At 38.5% G+C, this 23880-nt stretch overlaps 1 protein-coding gene across 8 annotated transcripts in view; it reads left to right on the top strand.

Annotated features, from left to right (window-relative positions):
• The window catches only part of LOC106660917, a 115486-nt gene that overhangs the window by 62506 nt on the left and 29100 nt on the right, over window positions 1–23880 (top strand). For 2 of the 8 annotated variants that reach the window (XM_024225128.1, XM_014383959.2), the window contains exons 3-8: window positions 745–798; window positions 4010–4064; window positions 7298–7351; window positions 7644–7697; window positions 8178–8232; window positions 15977–16010. The gene's annotated coding sequence lies outside the window, so the exon portion shown is untranslated. The remainder of the gene's footprint in view (window positions 1–744; window positions 799–4009; window positions 4065–7297; window positions 7352–7643; window positions 7698–8177; window positions 8233–15976; window positions 16011–23880) is intronic. The other 6 variants (XM_014383961.2, XM_014383958.2, XM_024225127.1 and 3 more) reach the window with 6 other exon arrangements.

Raw genomic sequence — 23880 nt, 5'->3', positions numbered from 1 at the left:
AACTTTCGGCTGAATTATTGAGTAATTTATTTAATTTACAATATACAAGTGGTGTAGTCAGTGTTTAAAAAATCCAATAATCGTTTAGCATGAATGACAAAATTGACTCTCTTCGTTATATTGTTGCTAGCGATTTAATTGGCGTCTCGACGAAATTATGGTATATTCAAGTCGGACAAGCGCATTCAGACATAGACATAAAAAGGCGAACGAATTAATAAACCACGAAAAAGTAAATTTTCACGAACACATATGTACAAATTACGCCCACGGACATTCATACAAACGACCATATTATTTTTCTTTTCCAGGGTCAACATAAAGAGATGAACGTCAAAAAACACATGTCTGAGGACTGTGAAACGGGACGAGAGTTATGTAGATAAACCGACGATAAAGTTCTTAATGAATTTATTGGCTGGATGTAGAGATGGGAGAACACGTCTGCGTCCATCCCGTTGTTTACATCCCAGTTTACATAAACATAAACGATTGTTTTAAAACCGGTCCGATCCCTTTTTTAACACAAGACTTCATAATTCGTCTAGTTACAGACTAATATTTATTATTTTTATTTACATTTTAGTAAAAACAAAAATTAACAGAATTATCACATTCAGATTACAGTTATAAATATTCTTTATTTTTCATAAATTTTATTACTACAGCCAATAATTGTATTTTCATGTTTATAAATAGCTAATGATAGCAATTGTTAAGTCGAATTTTTCATTTTTGTTACAGTTACCGAAAAGAAAAATGTTGAAACTGGTACCCAAAGTTTCGGCTATTCATAAGGTAAATATTTTTAAGTTACTAATAGAAGTATATACAGGGTGAGTTTAACTTTTGTCCTTCCCCACTATATTTTTTTATCGGGGTGTTTTTGAGAAAACCCCGAGGCACGTTATCTATATTGTCTAGTTTATCACGAACCCAAAAGTTTTGCTCTTACTCTTCAGCACGATTTTTCAATTTATTATTTTTTATAATGGCGGCCCACAAGGAAGTATCTTAGGTCCGATACTCTACACCATCCACACATCGAAACACACAACTCACAACCTACTCTGGGCCTGCCCACAAGTAAACAATAAGGCAATACCTCTACCAAACCAAGTCCGCTTCTTGGGCTTTACATTAGATAGCTGACTTCATGGAACCCACATGTAGGATTAAAAATAACAAAAGTTATGGACTGGGACCAAAATAAACACCAAGCATACCTAACAAACTAACGGCTTACAAAACCCTTACCTGATCGATTTGGACTTACATAGTCCAACTAAGCAAACAATCCAATCCTTTCAATCCAATGTCTTCCTCCGTATAGTCAATATTCCTTTCTACGACACCAATCAAGTAGTACATAGCGACCTTAAAATCCCGTTCTTGAAGGATTTGATCCGAACACGCTTCCTCAGTTTTATTTCTAATCCTCCATCCTATCCCACTAGCCCAAACTCTGACCTTAACGTCCTACCCTTATAAACCTCCACACCGATTAAAACTACGACGTCCTCGTGACCTCCAATGTTAAACTTCCCAACAAAATAAAAGAGGGTTCCACTGGCTGGTTTATCTCCCCACTGCCTCCTGGTCTGACAGATCTGTCACATGTAATACGTACACTATTTCCTTGTATATTTATTTTGCTTTATTTTGTACAGATAAAAATAAATAAATAAACTCTCCACGTTAATATCCATCGATGTACATTTTTTGAACGGCAATTTGATGCTGAGTTCAACGGTGAAAACCGTTTTGGATTTGGAGCAACCGTTCTAAAACTATTAAAAAAACTTTTTCAAAACACTGTTTTTTGGATGAACGAAATCTTTTCCAAATTCTTCAATCCATCACCAATTTATTTATTATTTTAAATGTCAGAATGTTAATTGCACATGGTACGGGAAAAAAATCCGTTCAACAATTTGCTCAAATAACATCGATTAACACGGGACGCTCTGGATGTAGCTCATTAAAGTATGACTCAGCCTGGTGCACATTTCGGCCCATAAATAATTTTATTAACTTAATGTTTGACATACAAAACATAAATAATAATTGTTTGGTGGCCTTTGGAGCTTTTGAATAATAAAAAAATTGAAATGTTGATAAAAAGAATCACTTTAAAGTTTAGTTTTGATTCTTCGACTTTCTAGGCGAATCATACAAATGTCGCGTACATTAAATTGAAAAGTGGAGAAAATTCTGATGTTGAGAAAATTGGCAGAATCGCGCTAAGTTACTAAAACGCCGTTTAATCGATGTTTTTTGAGGAAATTGCTCCTTGATGGCTTATTTTCAGTTATCAAGTTAAAAAATTATTGTGAATTCGAATTTGAAAAAAAAAATGTAAATCACTCTATTTCTTCGTCGAGCCTTCAAAGGATATACCCTCTCCATAAGTACATTGGTACTATTTCTAATGATTAGTACTACTACAGGTTACAATTATTGGGTTGTCCGGAAAATAATGCAGGATTTTAAGTTTTCATTTAAAAAAATCTATATAAAATATTCTGTTTACGTTTACAGGATTACTCATCCTCTTCCAAATGATATTGTTTGTTTACCTCTGTAGCATTCTGCTACTTGGAAATAATTCAGTTATCCTTATAATGTCAAAGCGAGAATTTCGTACGATTTTCTTTTACGAGTTTAAACTCGGCCGAAGCGGAGCCCAAACGGCTAGAAACATTAACCAAGTCTGGGGCGAGGGTTGTGTTAATGAGTGCACTGTGCAAAGGTGGTTTAAAAAATTTCGGGAGGGAGATTTCAGCCTTGAAGATGAAGAAGGTCGTGGAAGGCCTTCCTCTCTTAATGATGATGTTCTGCGATCAGTGGTGGAAGAAAACCCCAAAACAACTGTTCGAGAACTTGCAGAGCAACTCAAAGTCAGTAAAACGACCGTCGTTGACCACCTCAAGGCGATTGGAAAAGTGAAAAAACTCGAAAATTGGGTTCCACACTCATTAAACGATCGCCAAAAAAATCAGCGCTTTGATGTTTGTGCATCACTTCTTTGTCGAAACAAAAATGACCCATTTCTGGCCAGAATTGTTACATGTGACGAAAAGTGGATTCTCTACGATAACACTAGACGTTCTGGACAGTGGCTCGACAAAGGAGAAGCTCCAAAGCCCCCAACTCATCAAAAAAAGGTAATGGTTACGGTATGGTGGGCTTCATTTGGTTTAATACACTACAGCTTCTTAAATCCTGGCGAAACCATCAATGCTGAATCATACTGTAACCAAATTAATACCATGCATCAGAAATTGGCAGTAATGAAGCCCTCTTTGGTCAATCGGAAAGGGCCCATTTTGTTGCATGACAACGCTCGACCACATGTGTCACGTGTAACGTCACAAAAATTATTGGAGCTTGGCTATGAAACTTTGCCTCACCCACCCTACTCTCCGGACCTCTCGCCTACTGACTACCATTTTTTTAGACACCTGGACCACTACTTACAACACATAATATTCAAAAATCAAACGGAACTGGAAAATACATTTATTGACTTTATCAATTCTAAAAATTCTGAATTCTACTCAGACGGAATTAATAAGTTACCAACACGTTGGGAGAAATGTATTGAGAGTATGGGAAATTATTTTGATTAAAGAACATTGCTTTAAAGTAACTAGTTTCTTTTTTTTTGTTTAATACCAAAATCCTGCATTATTTTCCGGACAACCCAATATAATATCAAATCGACGGGTGGTAGATCTCGTCCACTCTACTCATAATCTCAATAACATAGATCATAAATTCAATAGGGCTGAAGTTATAACTTTTAAACTTGTAAATAGTTTTTTTTAGTAATAATAGTTTCATAATCTTGATGAAACAGATATATTTCTTGAAAGCTTGACATAGGAACTGGGCTTCTTTTTTGTTCTTTCAAATTCGCATTATTCCTGAATTTTTATTTCCAATAGTGTCCAGTCTTAGTGATATTCGCTATTTGAATAACTGAAATTGTCCATTTCTGTTTCAGTTATCCTACACGGCAAACATTGAGCTAGGAATACAATGTTTTGGCTATCATTAAGGTAAGACGTCTAACTGGTTATTCTTAATAGTCGATCATGTTAAAACTGTTCATGAAACTGAACTAGAATCAAGAAATACAAAGTTTAAATATTAAAACACTATTTACTTGCTTGATAAATTAGAGAGGCTCAGGTTTTGTCAATCTATTTCAATCTAATATTTATTGTAGCACGGCCTAAGGAAACATTTATTTTCTACCGATCTCACACTTATTAAAAACTACCTGAAACAAATGTATAATATATTTTTTAATTGATCATATAAACCAAAGTAATTATTTTAATTAATTAATTATTTTTTATGCAAAGTACAGTTGAGTTGAAAAATTATTGTTACGTGCGGATTCGAACCCACGTTCTCTCGATCAGTACCCCGGCGCTTCTACCATTTGACAGCCACTTCTATCAAAAGGGATGCAGATAAGATAACGATCAGACGCAAAAAACATTGTAGATTGAGATGATTAGTTCGTGTATATTGGACAGAATTGACTGTAGGTCTACTGGTAGAAGACCGGGGTACGGATCGGGAGGTAGTGGGATCGAATCCCGCTCGTAACACTAATTTTTCAACCCAACCATTCTTTGCATAAAAAATAATTTTTATAGATAATGACGATCTTTCCACGTAGACTCTTTTCCATTTTTGAACTAACTCCCCGTACTACAGTATAACAAAACATCAGGTTGAAGGAGTTACATACCGGCATGAATAGTAAAAGTAAACCCGCCGATCCATCACCAACGCGACATTTCAATGAGAAGCTGGTTTGTAATGCCGCTCAATTTTGGACGTGTGAAAAACGCGGTTTTTTTTCTTTTTTACGGGGATACGCAATAGCAGAGGTCATATCAACCATCGGGATGCCGGCGTTTTTCACAAAAAACCCATTTGTAAGTATGTCGGGTTCGAATCCAGCTGCCCTGCATTCGAACCCGGGATCTTTACCTTACAGTGATGATTGCCGTGTCAACGCCTAAAGCGGGAACACACTTACCCGATGCAAAGCTATGCGACGCTACCCGATGCTACCCGACGCAAATCCAAAGACCAATTTTCCATAATATTGTATCACCCCCGTGCACATCTGCCCGATGCTATGCAACGCTACCCTACTCTGCGCTCTGCGATCCCCTCTGTCCAGATTTTCGTCGGGTAGCACCGAGTACAGTCGAACACAAAATAACCGGACACTCATATTTTTATTCAAACTACATGTATTATTGTCGCTATATTAATTACAACATACTTCCTTTAATATATACCAAATTGTTCGAGATCAAAAATTCATTAGTTTTTATTTTTTTTTAATTATTTTAACGGTTTGGTAGAAAATTGATCAAAACATCGGAATACCAATTTTTGATATAATTAATTGAACTAACAATTTATTACATTGTTGTGCCCATAAAATTTAACTAACAATTTATTACACGGTTTTGCTTGCAACATTTAACTAACAATTTATTTCTTGGTTTTACTTACAAAATTACAACATTTTTGTCAAGTAGCGTCAGAACTGGACACTCATATTCTTTGTAGTTTATTTCAAACTATGTATATGTAAATTTGTCGTTATATTAAGTACAACATTCTTATTTTAATGTAAACCAAATTAAACGTGATAAAAAAAATCATGAGTTTTTATAAAAATTATTTAATTATGATGGTTAGGTAGACAATTTATCAAAACACTAGAATAACTTTATTTAAAACAATTAAATTTAACTAACAATTTATTACATGGTTTTGCTCAAAAAATACTTTAAGAAAAAAAGAGGCGTTGCGATTGTGACACTGATTTGTGATACACGCTGTGTGACTGTACGTGGCGTGCGCTTGACGTCGCATAGATGTGCACACCCTACCAAAACGTGAAAAGGCGTTGGGTAGCATCGGTAGCGTCGCATAGCGTTGCATCGGGTAAGTGTGTTCCGCGCTTAACATATAGTATATATATCCTCACCTGATTAAGAGGGGCCATGCGAAGTTGACCCACTTTTAGGCCAAAGCTCGCGTTATGTGTTCGGCATGTGGAAAAGTTGCTCGATTTGTCCATTGTATTGATGGATACCACTCTTGGCTCTATATATAGAGCGAGTAGGATTGCTTGAGCGCGGCAGCGAGTATCTGGATTCCCTGTTCGGATTATTGGATGAAACAGGGTTGTTTTATTATACATAATAACGATTGTTTTGTGTACATAGCGTGCGTTGAAGAGAGAATGTATTTATTGGAGTGTGTAGTATGACAGGGTAGATGGTGGAATACCGAGCACCCATCGACCCTCAATTAGATTAGTTATATAATAGATACAAAGGGGTACTACACTAGGGATATAAGGTACACAACCACGAATTGAGCGAATGTGTTAAAAAATAAATCATTGTTCGAATGGGTTTTGATCTCGGTACTGCGTTGTGTGCTAAATTGACCTAGCCGTTTACAGCACTCTGAGTCCAACCTCTGTGTCTGCACGGATAAGGCCGGGTGTCCCCGGGCTGCCAACACCCCAGCTTGCTGATTCTTGACGCCTGTCGGCAATTTATTGTAAAGCTCAAAAGGTGGAATTCCCGATGGAGTCTCTAAAAGTGATAGTTTCAACTCTGTATATGCAGATTTAAGCTTGTATAAATAAATCCGAATCCAATAACTCCAAAATGTGCGCCCATCCCATGGAAATAACTCCCTGAGAACCGGCAAATATGTAAACATCAACTTCAAACATTTATGTATATACAATGGTCTATATTTCTTTTCTGGTCGGCTCCTCAACTAGTAATAAACAAAAATGGAATCTAACACGACCGACAAAAAATAGCTTATTACTTTTATAGCTTATAGCCGACAAATAACTAACTTGGACCTTCGTTATTCATTCAGTTTTTGTATTGATTTCAAGAATCGTACTATATCAGAATAATTTGATTTCTAAATTTCCAATTTAAATGTTTAAAGTTTCAATTTTTCAAGAAAGTTGCTAAGTTTTAAATTATTGGCCTGCACAGTTTGAGCATTTCTTTTTATTTTAAGATTTTTATCTAGGTATCAAGGTTTTTGCGGTGGAACTCCATCATAGGTAAAATAGAGGAAAAACGCTTTTGGTTCTTTTATCTTTTATTGTTTTAAGTAATAAAGTAAACTTAAATAAAATTAGTAAATATTTTTCATTCCAGCCTATTCAGTTTAAACGTTATTAATTATATCGCAAGCTTGCACATTTTTGTTTCAGTTACCGAAAAATGCAAATATTGAAACTGCACCCAATATTTTGGCATCTATTGAGGTGAGTTATGATTTAAGTACGCTTCACACATTATAGTGGAATAGATAACAAAATTATGATTCGTTGATGCTTTTTTCAAAAAGAAAACACGACGGCCGTATCAATTTTGAATTTCGGTTTTTGGTGGTAATTTTTTTTTAAAGGTAAGGCATTTTAACGCACATTCTGTACTTAATTTTATACCCGGCTTAGGAAACCCTGCAATGGCAGTTTGTATTGACAAAATGTAACATGATATTTTTGTAAGTCCTAACATAAATAATCAATTGCCATTTTTCCCCTTATGTTTCAGTTACCGAAAGAGACAAATTTTGAACCGGCACCCAATGTTTTGGCAACTATTAAGGTAACATGTTTATTTTTATCAATTAATTAAGTTTTATGTATGATTTTCTACTTATGAATTCGTTGAGTGAAAGGATTTAAAAATGTCAAGGTTCAAACCAAAATTTTTACATTTGTATGAGATTTGTTCAGTATTTTTCATCGCGTGCCTAACTCCAAATTTTCCTGCAGATCGTAAAACTTCTTTTCAAAGCAAGGAGAACTCTTCAAAGAATTAGAAATGCAAATTTTTACATTAATATTTATTTAAAACATACAACTTTTTAGTGCTGAAATGTTTCAGAGTGGTTTTGCCTTGAGCACGGTGACTCTTCCAGGAAAATACATGTGTTGGCTACTTTTTGAAAACAATGAGAAATAACTCAAGTGTCGGGGTGGTTTAGACGAGTTTTATAACAACAACTTTTTTTCTGTTCTGCCCTGATTATCACTGATGCGGATAAAATTTAATTAAATGAACGATTTTAAATTTCTGTTTCAGTTACCGCAAACGGCTAATTTTGAATTTGGGACCCAATGGTTTTGCATTTACTAAGGTAATTAACGTTTTCGCTAGGTCTAAGGATTGGGTTTCATTTTTCACATTTCAGTTTTTCCGTCTTTGTTCTTCTAGAGATCCAATAAAACCAGATATCTTTCATTTCAAAACGACGGTCACTAATGGTCTCATAACAGAAACAGTTTCAGAGTTTTCGCATATAAATTTAAAGCATCAATTAATACTAGAGTTATTTTTTCAACACGGTTGAAAGCCTCTTGTACAAACTAATACCTGCTAATAATAACTTGTACCTTTTAAATACCCTGTAACTAATCCTTCGTTTCTACCTAACCCAACGGTCCACCAAGGATCGGCCTACTCCGACTATTGTCCTCCGGGAGCAGAGCCCTGTCCACACGGAAACGTACATGGATCGATCCTTTACCTCCTCCCAACATCATCGTCCACCATCCTTGCATCCTATGTCACAGCTTTGCTACACTCTCATCCGATACACAATTGCTTCAGAAGCTCCAGGCACGTGTCCGACAATAGCCTAATGGAGGAAACACTAGCTTATAAAACTTAAAATTTACCATATATCATTCACCCTTCGAAGCAAAACCCCTCATACAATATTCTTCAATACTCTCATAGCAAAAACAGACTACGTCCTACCTTGGATTCTATATATACTCAAAACTAACCTCAAACACGACTAAAACGACAGGCTTGAAAACTACATTTCGAACTACTGAACAAACTGCAGTCTCGAAAATCTACGTTTCAAAGAAACACAAACTGACAATCTACTTGGCAATACTAAATCAATCGGGGCGTAAGGACTAGAACTGAGGAGCACTGCTAAACCCTCGCGGCATCCAAATGGTACAGTCCTTCCAATGCAAAGTCCTCACAATTGGTCAACATTGTGACAACAAAGGAGGGAAAATTCAAAAGGTGGGGTTGAGATGGGAAGTTGGTGTCCGAGGGGATCGAAGTCACGATAGCTCAAGTGGTAGAGCAGCGGCGTATTTAGCCGAGGGACGTGGGTTGGAATCGTGACACTGACTTTTTTATCTCAATCGCCTTATTTAAAGATTAATTAATTGAAAATTGTGACAACAGTTCATTGTCTAGAACAACAATCCTCCACACTCCACAATGATCATAATCCCTTTCGTGAAAAAAATAATTCCCAAAAGATTTTCCTTTTTCCACAATAAGTTCTCCTGTTACCCCAGTTGAGTTGACCATTCCTTTTTCATATAATCCAATATAATCCGAGGAGAGGATTAAAGAGGTGATCGTCTCGCGACCTATTAAAGAATGATGAGTGCTCGCGTATAGTTGGGAGAACAAAACTGTTGTTAACTTCACTCGTGACACATGACCCATGCCAATTAAACTCATTTACAAAAAAGGTTTAAAAAAAATGAAAAGTTTTTCGCAACAGATTTTTAAATTGAGAAACTACTGTAACGCAATAACAAGCTAATGTTATTTTTGAAAACGTTCAAACTATTGACAAGGAGCGCTTAATTATGCAGTTGGATGAAGATTAGAGGAGAAGGAGGAAAGTCCGATTTTTCATGATTTCACATTATCAGACTTCATAAAGATTCAACGATCCGGAGATTGGAAGCAGTCCATAATCATAAAGAAAGAGCCGGCAATATTTCAAGTAACTAAGAATGATTGTTTATTCGGTGAGGAGGCCAGAGATTTTTTTTAGTCCAAACGGCGCGAGTCAAAACGGGCCCGAGGTGGGATTAGCATAAATATCGGGGACTAAATGCCCAGACGGATGTTTTATTTTATGAATGGACAAGGGAAAAAGCCAAGGGGCGCTATAATTTATGGCGACTATTATACATCTCGCGATATAATCGCTAACGGTCCCGACTAGCTATCACATCCCCGAATCGGAAGACTCGTCGCAACATTTTGTTATTACTTCTGTTACGGCCCTTTAATTTCCCTTGTGGATTACTCGCCGTTCGTCTTTGTGACGGATCAGTTGGGATAAATCAATTTTGCCTAAGTGGACTGCGGTTTCGCCTCGTTGGAAACGCATGACTGACCCGTCAAATCGCCATTGATGAAGTGCACAGGCTTCCGTAACTCGTTCCTTTTCCGAAGGCGGCCTCGTCCCTCGATCCGACTGACGGCTGATCAACGCCTGATTTTGTTTTGACAAGAAGTCTTGTTAGATTTCGTCTTGAGATCTGCCTATTGAGGAACTTATGCTTTGGTTTCAGATCAACCTATTCTTCCTAGATCTGGTTTGAGCTCGCCAGGATGATTGTAAAGGCCAAACTAAAATAATATTTCTCGCCATCTGAAATGAACCGTCTGTGCCTTTGTTTTTTTGCCGTCCGTGTAGCTTCTTTTGTCAATTAGGACGGTCGCATCTCACTACTCCTGGCGAGCTCTTAGTCACTGTGTTCAGGCGGAGGCGGCTCACTCGGGATTTTAGGAGGAGAACGATATGCTTTATGTTTCTTTCTTTCTTTCTCTTAATCAGAGACATCACTCTGCGAAGGCACTGGCTTATGTTGGGCCGGCCATCCTTTCTGCCTCATGATGGCTTTCCACATTTTTTCGGTAGCCAAGTACCCAGCACGTCTGGATATGACGCGGCGTCCATGCTAGCCTCATCAATATTGGATTCTTACAGCCACCTCGTCCGGATGACTGTGTAATTTTTGCATACTAGGGACACATGCTCGACCGTCTCCAACATGCCGCACTCGCACAATAGACTGTCTGTCAGTCCAAATCCATGGAGCTTGGCTGAGAAGTCCCCATGCCCCGATAACAACTAGGACATGTAATGATCCGTCTTCATAAAAGTCATGCCCAAGAGTCTCTTACATTGTGAACAGCCGATACGTATGCCTTCCTTTGGGCGACGTTTCCCAGCGGCGTTGCCATGCATCTCTCAGCCAAAAGACAACTTCTTCTTCTGATCGAACGGGCACGCAAGGCGGGTATCTATTGGCCAATTCCCAAGCCGCACAGGTGGTCCTAGCTTGGGGTCCAGCGGGGGTCGTCCAGCTATCACATGCAAGGCGTCTGTGGAGATAGTTCGTTAAGACTGCGTGACAGCAAGCAAGGCCGCTCTACCTCGCGCAATCCTCATGCCCACGAAGTGGCAGCGTAAAGCAAGACGGACTGGCATAGTGCCGAATAATATATTTGCTTGTCTTCCAACTGATGCCCCATCTGAAATCAAGCAAAAAAGATTCATTTTGTAACAATCCTAAAAGATTAGTTCCAATTGTTATACCCTGAAAATGTACAGTGATTCAGCACTGCCTCCCAGACAAAAATTACAGATTTTGCTGTTGACATGGCATCAGAACTGCCTTTTGGTTATTGAAATGATTGTATTATGAATTTCACAAACGCTTAAAAAAATTTCCGTGTGATTTATGCGTTGACAAAAATTAGGCGAGAATAAAGTGGAGACAGATTTTTCTTTTTCCAACTAAACCACTAAAAGATTGCGTTGTTGACATTTTTGCGTTTCAGTTTTGTCGATGATAAAAGTTTTTGTCCGGATCTGTTAAAATTTGCCCATTTATTTAATCACAGAGTTACATTGTTATCAGTTGAGAATATGTCCATAATTAAGAAAGGTAAATACTCTCATGTCTTTCAAGGGGTCATGGCGTCCCACTCGTATTTCCTGGGTTCGAATCATTTCAAATCAAGCCCATTTTTAATTGAGAATAGAATGAAAGAAATTTGAAGTTTGACCTCTCAACCGCGACACTCAACGGGTAGTTAGACGTTATACCCTCCAGTATGACTGGAATTACATTAGTTTAATCGAACTGTAAGATATGGATGTCAATTCCTTAAGTCGGGTTGTGCACTTTTCAATTTTCTACAATAAATCATTTTCCAAATTACAATTCAGCCCTGCCTGTCATGTGTTAATAGTATAGTCGCATATATTACTTATATGTTATAAGGTCAACGGTGGCATCTTCATAACTGGCCGTGGACTGACTCAGCGGCCCATCCATCGAAACCAGTCGGTTCCTCCTTTTCTCACACAAAGACGACTACAGTTGACAATAAATTATTCATCCGGACGTCACAAATCCTGAGAAAAGGGTAATTCTATTCACCTTTGTCCCTATTAGCGTTGTGTTGGAATGCGGTTACAGCAGACGACCTACGGTAAATCCAAATAGACAAAATACCTCGGGATTGAACAGTTTCATTTATTACTAAAATATCAAATTTTTCCATACTAAAACCTGAATTTCTTGATGTTCTCTATGACAGAATAAGCTGTTTTCTTGTTTGCATACTGTAAGAGGTTGTCCGCTCATAACGTCATTTTGGATATAGACGCAGGAGTTGTTTTATGCTAAGTGTGGTGTGCTGCACGGAATTTCGATATTTTCAACTGTTATTGTGCTAAAAAAGGTTACTCTTAGGTTCGATTAATAAAGATTAATTTATTATTGTTGTATAATCAAAATAAATAAAAAGTGGGATTATTAGATTGCCTATTTGAAAATAACTCTCACAATAAAACCAATTTCACCATTTATGATTCATTTGTGAATTCTTATATAAGAAGCGACTAACAAGTAATAAGTGCACCATAGTTCAACGTTAAAAAAGTTCACGAGATAGCACACTTGAACCTCGGTTAGAGGTCCTAGGTAGTATACTCCAGCGTCGCAAACTATTTTGTCTTTAACATAATTGTCACATTTTGTGAGAATATCCTGTTTATCTAAAATATTTAAATTAGACATTTCTCACCTTAGGCTAAAATGACTGGAACGAAAACGACGCTACCGCCTACTGCCTGAGCCCCACGGACTTGAACTTTTATGTTCAACTAACGCTCTAAGACCAATAAAGCGGATCAAAAAATCCAAGATCCTCCTAAAAATATTCAATGCTACCGTCCATATCCAATCTTACCATGGCCTATCGCATCTTTGGTCCACGACCTAGTAACAATCCGTTATCTTAAATTCCACCCTTTTAACAGTAAATCTCCTGAAAACCCAATTGGAAATAATCCCATCAGAAAAATAAAAGGGCGTGGTTATTCGACTACTTGCTGTAGGGTGATGCGACTCTCATGTAAGAAGCCATCTACGTATTTTAAAATAATAAACTTACTTGTTAATTAATTAATCGTTTTATGTAAGGTTTTTGGCTGAAATGAAAAAGTCGGGGTCACGAGCGGGATTCGAACCCGCGACCTTCGGCGCAAACACTGCTCTAACGTCACGAAGTCAAGATAGCTCAAGTGGTTAGCGGCGTATTGAGCCTAAGGTCGTGAGTTCAAATCCCGCTCATGACACTAACTTTTTCATTTCCACCAAAAACCTTACATCAAAAGATTAATTAATTGAAATTAATTTTGTCAATAGACCACTAAATATAATGGATTTTTCTTATTAATTTTATTACAGTTGTAAACAGTTATTCATTTTGGGGGGAATGATTTAAAATAGAAATTGTATGGCAAAAAGTCAGTCAAGGATGTTAAACTTAGTGAATGAAATAACGTCAAACTTTTATGATGCATATACCATCATTATGTATAGGAGTATATATATTTTAAAAACGAAACGTTTCCCCAAATACCCATGGATTCTTTTATAAAAGAGAATGAAGTGAATTAAAGCATTATTGGCAGATGGCGTCCTTCCCACGGGTATCCCGTTCAAACCGAAACGCCGGCGTACACTTACGTCCGCGGATGGGTTTACACTTACTACTTTCCCGTCGGCTCACACGGACAATGTGGAAATCCCATTAAACCTAAGGAGGCGGCAGACACATAGGTGCTCGAAGCAAAAGACCTGCTGACCTTCCAGGTTCAACGCACTAATGACAGCCGGTCGACCCAGCCCAAAAGGCTCTTGGCACAGCTCGTGGCCCGACATGATTTTTTTTTTTTTTTCAACCGATGACTAATTTCAAAATTCCACCTTGGGCGCGTCTCGTCCGCAATCTAACAAAACTGCCAACTACTCCAAAAATCAATTTCACCTCAATGTCAGCCAGTTTATAATCAAAAAACAAAGTTTAATTCACCCATTCGGTATACGACTTCGAGAAATCGATTTTTTTACAGCAGCATCAAACCCCCCTTTGCTGGGAATAAATGAAGTGATTTGTATAAATATGTATAATTGTTCAGCGTTTATTTCAATGGGAGGCGAGCACAGCCCTACTAATAGAATAAATCACATAAATCAAACAATGTTTTGTAAGTGTGCAATTATCCTTTACTGTTAACAGGAGGCTTAAAATTATGTGAATGCTATCTATTAGAGCATTCTTTCTTAACACATTAATTGGTGCATTCACTTTTATGAGAAGAGCTGTTCCCAGACAATGGGACGTCTGGGCTTCATTTTGAATAGCGTTTTTTATACAAAGGACATCGCATGTGTATGAGAAAATATAATTCCAGTAAAAAAAAATTACTAATTATAATTTTAAATTAATATTTTATAAATAGTTAACTATGTAAATATGAGATAAGAGACATTTTGCATAACGTTTCCGCTATTTTCAAGGCCACCGTTATATTTAAATCCATTATATTCCGCGGTCCGATTGATTAAATAACTTCTTTCAATTAATTAATCTTTTTATGTAAGGTTTTGGTTGAAATAAAAAACCAGCGTCACGAGCGGGATTCGAACCCACGACCTTCGGCTAAATACGCCCCTGCTCTACCACTTGAGCTTTCGTGACTTCGATCCACTCGGACACCAACTTCCCATCTCAACAAAATTGGTAAAAAGGAGGGAAAATTCGAAAGGTAGGCTGAGATGGGAAGTTGGTGACCGAGTGGATCGAAGTCGCGATAGCTCAAGTGGTAGAGCAGCGGCGTATTTAGCCTAAAGTCGTGGGTTCGAATCCCGCTCGTGACGCTGGTTTTTTTATTTCAACCAATACCCTACATAAAAATTAATTAATTGAAAGAAGTTATATTTAAAGTTTTTTCAAATAACACAGATGGTTCAGCCTAAAAGGTCCCTTTTACACAATTGCTGTGACTTTAATGAGAAAAGATGTATATGGTTGCTATATTTGCAGCAGTCATATCGGCTTAAGTGAATAAAATAGCTAAATATTTTAATGTTGGAATACCAATTATAATAATACATTCTTAGAATTCGGGATTCATGAAAACTTATACGAAATGTGAAATGTTAACTATAAAATAAACGATATTATTATTTCTACATACATAATATTATTTTTAATTTGGACAATATATCCAACAAAAATCTACTTTTTTGACCTTACCGTCACCCTTTAACAAGCACGCTGTTCTAAGAAAACGTAAAACAATGTTTCAGATCGAACTTCGTTAAATCGGCGCATGCTCACTTCGATCAACATAGCGTTACCGTTCACGCTAACGTTATGGAAAATCTCCATAATATATTTTGCCTCTTGAACACAGTAGATATTTTATTTTCGAATCGCGCTTCAATCTTCTCTTCTCACATAGTAATCAGACTATATTAAAAAATTAGCGATTAAATTATGCCATATTCGAAACCAACAACATAACCACAAACATAACCAAACTTTTACTATCTGTTCTCTCATGTTCCTTATTGGTCAGTAATTTTCACCTCAATTGTTCCTGTTACCAATCAAAAAATCTCATTAACCTGACCAAATGGGTTTTCTTAATGTAATTAAGCGTATCTTCTCGAAAATGTGTAAAAATTCTATGGATTTATAAAAAGAGAAGGGTATATAATAATGTGCATTTTTTGTTACAGGTAACTGGGAAGTAAAGCAACACACTAACCTAAGGTATTTATGAGTAATCAACAATTAAAAGCCTTTAAAGGGATGATTAACAGATAATCAATTTAAAACTTTTCTGGCGAGGTTGGAGATCACATTTTGACCGAAGAGAGTGGCAGTTGTTACTCGTTATAATTTATTTGGTGCACAGAACTGTTCTTCTTTTCTGGACGTTATCAATTTTAATATTTTTCTGTCGGGTGGTTTCTACTAAATTCGTTCATAATCAGAACAAAATTTGGATTTACTTAGGGTCAAATCCGCATATGTACGTACATAAAGACATGTGTCGAGTTGAGCCTATTCGCTTCTCTTGGTCCACCGGCAATTCCAGCTATGTAATTTACAGTAAATTACCGGCAGACTCGAGAATCGCCCACCCCGGGTGTTGATGATCCAGGGATCTGAGTCTTATCCGTCCAGACTGATGTCGGTGCTGTCAACAGCCAGGTCAATTCAGCACCCATCGCATGCATCTCCAAACCCATTCAAACTCACGTACATTCTTAAATAACTCCTATTTACATACCATTCATTCAATTAGGGTGGTGGAGCACTCGATGTTCCTCCAATGACCCACATACATCATACATTCACGCTAATACATACATTCACTCTAAACATATTCTAGTTATTATTACTATATACAGAACAGCCCTGTTTTCTCGAAGAATCGGAAGAGATACTCGCTACCGTGTTCACGCACAATACTCAAATCGGCTGGCTTTCCTGCGCGCTCTGTATGAAGCCGATGAATTGCACCTCAAAATGAGATCAAAGCTTTCGACATCACAGATTTTATTTTGTCTGATAAATTCGGTCTTTTGACGCATCAAAACAGGTTCCAGGCGATGAACGTTGCCTCTTTATCCGAATGAATAGAAAACACTAAATTCTTATTTTAAACTTCTAACCAGACATTAAAAATGTTGACAATTTATTTACCCACACAAGTGTAAGCGAGGAGTGAAGTCCTAAAGATATACTAATACTTTTGTCTAGCAGAAACTGGTAAAAAATAGTAATTGCAGCATGTGCTATTATCGCTCTAATTATAATAACTTCTTTCCAGTCAACTCAGCTCTCAATGTAGTGTTTTCTTAAGTGGGGCAGTTTTACAAATCACATATTATACAGTTTGAGGCGTAAATATACGTTTTACGCGTTCTCGTAATATGTGGCCTTCCCTCTATTAATACTAGAGATTGCTAATTAGCTCTCTCCTATAGATGTGAGAAAGCTTTAAAGCAATTCAGACGCGTATAATTCAAATCCGCGATGTAATCTTGTAAAACGGTTCCGACAAAATCGATAAATGATACATAACTTATGTATTAACATGATATTATCCAATCGACGAGATTTTCGCTCTCGTGGCGCGAGTTTTACAGTTCATTCTCGTTTTCAAAGGGTCGGCGGTGCCAGCTGAAAAAAGGGGGTCGCGGCCCGAGCTGACAGGGCCGTATTTGCAAAACCAGAATCGCTCAGTTTCTGTGAATCCACGTTTAAAAACATCGTATGTGATCCGGTTCTGAGACGGATTCCGCCAGCCCCTCCACTATCGCCGACCATCTTCACATTTTGTTTCCAACTCTCTTTGAAGAAGAGCGTGCTCCGACTTTCCATTAAATGTCAGAAGGAACTGTATGCTAGAGTGAACGCAGGGGCTTTGGAAAAGTACACGAACCACACTATGACAATAATCTAGCGGTGAATTCATATTTAGCAAACTAGATTTTTTTGATTACCAGGCTTCGTAACGTTCTATTTCCCATTGGGGGTCGCAATGTCTTATAGCATTCGAGGTTCTTTAACGTGCGCACGTAGCCGTCAGGCCTTATCACACGTTTAATTTCCCAGTTTAGGAGCGACTACCTCCGCGCACGGTTGGCTGGAAGACCGTGAGGTTCGTGTAGAAGCCAACACATCCACAGACTAATCATACAGACATTCTGACTTCTCCCGCTTGCCCCTCTCGAAGGGGTGGGTAAACATTATGCATTTCAATGTGCCGCGCGTAAAGTGATACCTAAAAGGGCTGAAATACGCCGGTCTCCCAACGCGCTCCCTAGATAGAGACGGCAGCTCTATCTCCATGAGTGTAGGGGCCCCGCTAGCGTGGAAACTTCCGGATCCGCACCGGCCGCGGTTTAGTTTAAAGTGGAATTTCTAACTACTCACAAGGAGACCTGTTTTCTAGTTACCTGCTAGGGGTCTTACCTACGACGAAACCATAGCACGCTACTGGCTTGAAATTGAAGACTGTGCTATCCCGTCGTACAGTTAGTTATGCACCCTCCCCCGTTTTTTGCACACAGGATCTGGTACTCAAACCCACGTGTGACTCTGATCATGCATTCTCCGTACGCGGCCAGCTCGCTAGCTAACAACTATCTTATCGCATCTCGAGGGACTAGGTAGGCGTAGTCTTTGCATCACAAAGACGCAGAGGGTGCTTAAGGCAATCATGCGCTTCAGGAAGCACGTACAGCTTGTGGTTTAGAGAGTGTGTCAAGTTCTCAAGGCGACTCCATTATTTTGTTCCTGGAAAAAACCCCTTGCAACCAAGGGTTGGGAAGGGTCTGCTGGATGCCCTCCCACGCTTCTCTACCAGTCCGAGTACTGTATTTACTATATCACATCTCTCGGGAACGAACAGGCTGCGGTCCTCTTTATGTTCGGTCTCCGAAGGCCTGAACGGTGGCTTAAGGAGTAGGAAAAAGGCCGCTAGAACTGGATAGGTTATAAGTTGCACAAACGGAAGAATTTTTTAAACGTGCTAAAGAAATTAGATAATAATTTGAATTACATGAAATAATGATTGTGAAATTTCATCTTAAGGTCTGCAGAAGGTGGAGTTGCTATTCGCAACGCTTGATCCTGGAGCTCCACCGAAGTGTTGTGGAATCAGAATCAGAAGTTAGCACAGCGCTGTTGTCGGCTAGAGAAGCTAGGAGAGTGGAGGGTATAGTCGGGATATCTGAAATAAAGATGAGACACGGCCCTTTGGCATTCCCGCAACCGGAGAGTAGTTCGATCCTTGGCGAACTCGGAAGAATCATTCTGTTAGGTAGGAGCGAAGGATTAGGTTGGAAGGACACGTTTTAATTTGTACAGGAGTAACGATCAAACGCTAGGTTAACGTTAAGAAAGTTTATACCCAAGGTATGAGGCTATGTGGCCCACAACGCGAAGCGTCGCTGGGTTGTGGAAGTTGAAAACGAAAGCGGAACTGATGCTCAGTGAGAGGGTTGAGAGTGGAGGGATCAATCGTTTGAGAAGAATCTTTTGATAAGAGAGGAAGTTGGCTCATTGGACGGTAGGAAGACGCTTGATGGATTGGTTGGCCGGGTTTTTGGAAAAGAATTGTATCGGAGCATTTCCAGAGAAGTGATGTGAGTGGTGCGGAGTATACTATTGTGTAAATATGTAAGTAGGGCGATGGCTTTTTGAGAAATTCGCAGAGAATTCGGGATGTGATGAGAACAAAACCATTGTGCATCAGATTCACGATAAACTAACCTTTGAAGGAGTAATTACTTAGGGTGGAAGGGACATGACAGGTGCATGCGAGATGTTGTGAATTTCATTTTTGATAGAAGTATTATTGGGGTCGGGATTGGAGAGGTGCATGTATGATAAAGGAAATGGATAAAGTGTAGGCTTTGTCGAATTTGGACATGACCCGTCGTCGCAAGTGCCGAAATTTGCTGTTTCAAATAGTCAGTGTTGATGCCAACCAAAACAACCCCAAGATAATTAGTTTAATGAACTTTATGATGATGCCATTTTCCAATTATTAAAATTGGTAGGGTTTGGCCATTTAAACAAAGCCTAGCAACGTCTGTCACTGTCCGTTTGAAATTTCGACATCACTGTCATTCACTAACGCTGATTATGGTGTGAAAATTTTTTCAAAGCAGTTTAGATAAACCAAAATGTCCAGAAACGACCAAGAGAAACTATTCTCTCTACCCCATATTTGCTACTCATATTTGGATTCGAATTGACGAAATGAAAACAAAATGGGAATTGTTCAAGTGACACCGGATCACCTTCCATAGCACCGATAAATCCAAAGCGTGTTAAATCGGTTAATCGGAAAGGGTTGGAGACGCTAAGTAATTGCAGAAGGAATTGACGTTGAAGCGGCCTGGTCGAACAATAGGCCGGCGGCTAAAGTGGTCAATCAACATCACATCCCGAGTTGATGTCTTAGTGAGTTCGGCTGACTTTTGTTTGCGGGTCATGCGTCCGTGCTAACCTCGACCACCACCGCTTAAATCTCTTCTTTTTCAAATAATTCATACCCGGGGATGGCCCTGGAACGACTTGTTTTTGAAACGAATACGCCTTCCGTGAAAAACGCTCAAAAGCGACGTGAAAACAAGTCTCTCCCTTTGACAGAACGATTTACCATTTTCAAAAGCTACTGGAGTAATAAATGCCGAGATTTTTATATTAAAATTCTCTAAAAAGTTAATTGAAAACATCAAAATTGATTTGAAGTTTTATATCTTTAAATCTGTGATGTTTCGAAGAAATTGTTTTATTTCTACAAGGATATGAAGCAGGAACTTTGGCATAGACAGGCTTATCCACACGTTAATCGTGAATTAAGAACATGCGAAAGCAGATTATCCCCTGAACGCTATTGATACGAGAACGGCGATAAGAAGAACGTCATCGTTAATGTGCGCGTGACGTCTGTTGATTGAAAGGAGATTTCACGGGTGTCGCACTGAAGAAATCTCTTTCTGTCGGGTAAACAGCCAGGAGCCGGTCGGATAGAAAATGTCAATAGCCTTCCTAACGGGTGAACGGAGGACGTCGAATCTCTTTGTCCGTTAACGATGAGATTATTTTTTCAATAGCCGGATCAAAAGAGGCGTTCTTCCTCCTTCTTCCTTCTTCCCCTAAGGATTAGTACTTACAAGAAGTATTTACTCTCTTGTATTTCAATTTCAAATTGCCCATTTCTGGCGGGAGCTTCAAAACAGAGTAAAACCTGTCCGACTGTCGACTGATGGTGTGGGGTTTTCCGTGCTAGTTGAAATTCACAGCTATAGAATTAACTACAACAAGCAAATATCATGTTGAAAAAGAATAATTGGCTTTAATTGTCATTAGTGAAGAAGTCACTCATTAGTGACAGTCCGACCTAGTTAAACCAAAGGTAGATACTTGTCACTCGCTATCATTCGAATTAAGATCACGAGGCCATCGGCGTTTCAGTCAGCGGTGTAAAGTATCGGGAAGTGTGGTAGAGGAAAGTTGGGTTACTAAGGGATTGGAATGACCTGTGAGTGAGGAGTGGAATTTGTTGTATGTTGATTTGAAGCCGTGGGAAACATAGGGGATGTTGAAATCATGATGAAGGGTACGATTGGACAGAAAGAAGCATTTGTAATACAACGGAGTGTTTTGGACTGGAATGATTGGATTTTAAAGGAGTTGGATACTGAGCTCGATATTTCCATACAATTAGTCAATGTCGGTTTGAGTAATGTGTTATAGATTAGTCTTTTACTGTTAAGGGATAATTTGAATCGTAAGTCGAGGAAGATGTTTTTATCGTGTATTGAGTACTTGTTGTTTAAGTCTATTATGCGGATTCCGAGTGAGGCATTTGTCTATGTAGCGAACACAATTTGTCGTGGGTAGAGGAACACGATTGAGGAAACGGGAGGAAGGATTGCTCGCCGTAATGTGAAATTAATGTACTGGCATTTATTTTTATTCTGCACTTTTTAAGCCAAGGCTCAAGAATGGTAAGGTGAGACTGTAGGGAACGAACGGCAAGGATCATTGTAGGAGGACAGGATTGCAGTGCCATCTGCAAATGTGAACAAGGAATTAGTGGGTTTAATCCACAGTCTTTAAAATTAGTTATTGTAGAGGAAATTTGAGAAAGAATTGAATCAGGCTAAAAAATCAATAGTCTATTGGACAAACGGCAGGATTGGAAAGATGAAGGGTGCCGATCGGTGATTGTCCTACGTTTGACCTAGGCTAGAGAATATCCCAAGGTCTTGTTTTACCGAGGAATACAAAAAGCATTGTATTCGCAACTTTTCCAGAGAATCAGTATGGTAGTTGTTAGTGATCCTGCTTGAACATGTGCCCGAGAAACTTCCTGAGAATCCCCGCTGTTTGCACCAGGGTGTTTTAGACCTCGTATACAGCATTATCTTGCCATTCCACATCTCAAAGACGTGCAGTCGTCTCATTGTGCCCACCTTAAGACACCGAGCCTCAGCGAAGCTTTAAGCCAATCTTTGTTGATGCTTAAGGTCAGAGGAAGGACCATTCCTGTTATTTCCTGAAGACAGCGAAAGCTACTTCTTTGAGCTAGTCAGTCAATTGGCCTAATGGAATGTATAACTGCTAATCCGGTGTCGTCTTCCTTAACGACTGGAAAATACATCTTCAATTTATAATCTTCTATACCTAATACGAATCTTTAGTATTTCTAAGAAGATATTCTAGTTACAGGGTTTTAGATTCTCCAGGGTTCCTCATGTTATTTTATGTTTTAATAATCATAATCTTTGTCAAAATGGTTTCTCTTCGAAATGGTGTTCTTTCTTCGGATATGATTGTGGGCTTAAAAAGACTACCCTTTATTTTCTTGCAAAGTGAACACCAGTGAAAATCAATTTGCAGGGCTCGTCCGTCGGTCGTGGGTCGCCGGGGACCTTATGACAGCGCGGGTGCAGGTAAACGCTGTACCGTTGTTTTCAGTCAGACTATGGCCTTTTACTGTTAGCCCGTCGTTGCGTCCCATTCGCGGTGAAGGTCACAGATGTTTCTTGACCCTCCGGGCCCGGTTCGGTCCGGGTACACGCCTTTTCGACAGTTTCTAGTACGCCGAGACCGTCGCGTCGCCCTTGTACGGGAGATTTCCGACGCTTTCATCGTTGGGTAATCAGATCATCGATTATGCCCTAAAATCAAATGAGATTAGCCGGCCAAATTAATAGGGGGTGTTAATTAAAAAACCTAAGCCTTAAAAGAATCTTTAATGATGTTGAGCCAATTTAGCACCTTTGATAATGAGATAGACTGGAAACATTTTTGCTAAGAAACTTCATCCAGTGATCAATGGTTGTAAAGTCATTGATATTACAATTAATGGCGGATTTACTGCCTTTTAAAGTTTTTGAATTTATAGGTAAACTCATGTGCAATAGCGTGAGTGCTTTCTATACGATTAATGGTCAAGTTGTTCATTGCAATTATTATGCTTTACATAGTATTTACTATTCCGACAAAGTATAAACGGACGATATTTATGATTTTGAAACTGGCCAACTCTTAAATAAAGGAGGGGCACTGGTTTCTGAATCGTTCGACGTTGGTGAGGAACAAAGTAACCCGTGTACAGATAATTAAATATTCTTGCGTAATTCCAATACGAAGCTGATTTCTTTATCCAAGGAAATAAGGCGATTTAGATTCGAACGGTTGGATTTTATGTTGTGCCCGGATTGACAACGTCCCGATGTACATGAGTCGGGTAGAAATTGAGTTCTCATTATCCGAATTCTTTTTTAACAACCGTGGTCCTTTATAGGTCGACCGTCATTTCCATGTGTTAAGCCCTCTTTTTTATTTTATTCCCCCTCGCGGCTCCCGGCAGCATTTTTTTCTCCGACGGTATGTAATTATTTTAATTTACCCTTTCCCACTCTCTTGGTTTTCGTCTGATATAGGTATATAAATATATAGTCTGATATATGTATATATATATATATATGTCTATAGGCCATCCATTTAATTCGGAAACTTAACTTTAAGCAAAAAAAATGCTCTTATTCAAGCCCCAAGTTATTTTTGGCTAGGAATCGCATGGTGGTAACATATTTAACATAAC

Source organism: Cimex lectularius, unplaced genomic scaffold, assembly GCF_000648675.2.
Source record: "Cimex lectularius strain Harlan isolate CLEC.00 unplaced genomic scaffold, Clec_2.1 scaffold24, whole genome shotgun sequence".
Taxonomy (NCBI): domain Eukaryota; kingdom Metazoa; phylum Arthropoda; class Insecta; order Hemiptera; family Cimicidae; genus Cimex; species Cimex lectularius.
This window is presented reverse-complemented; position numbering and strand designations above follow the sequence as displayed.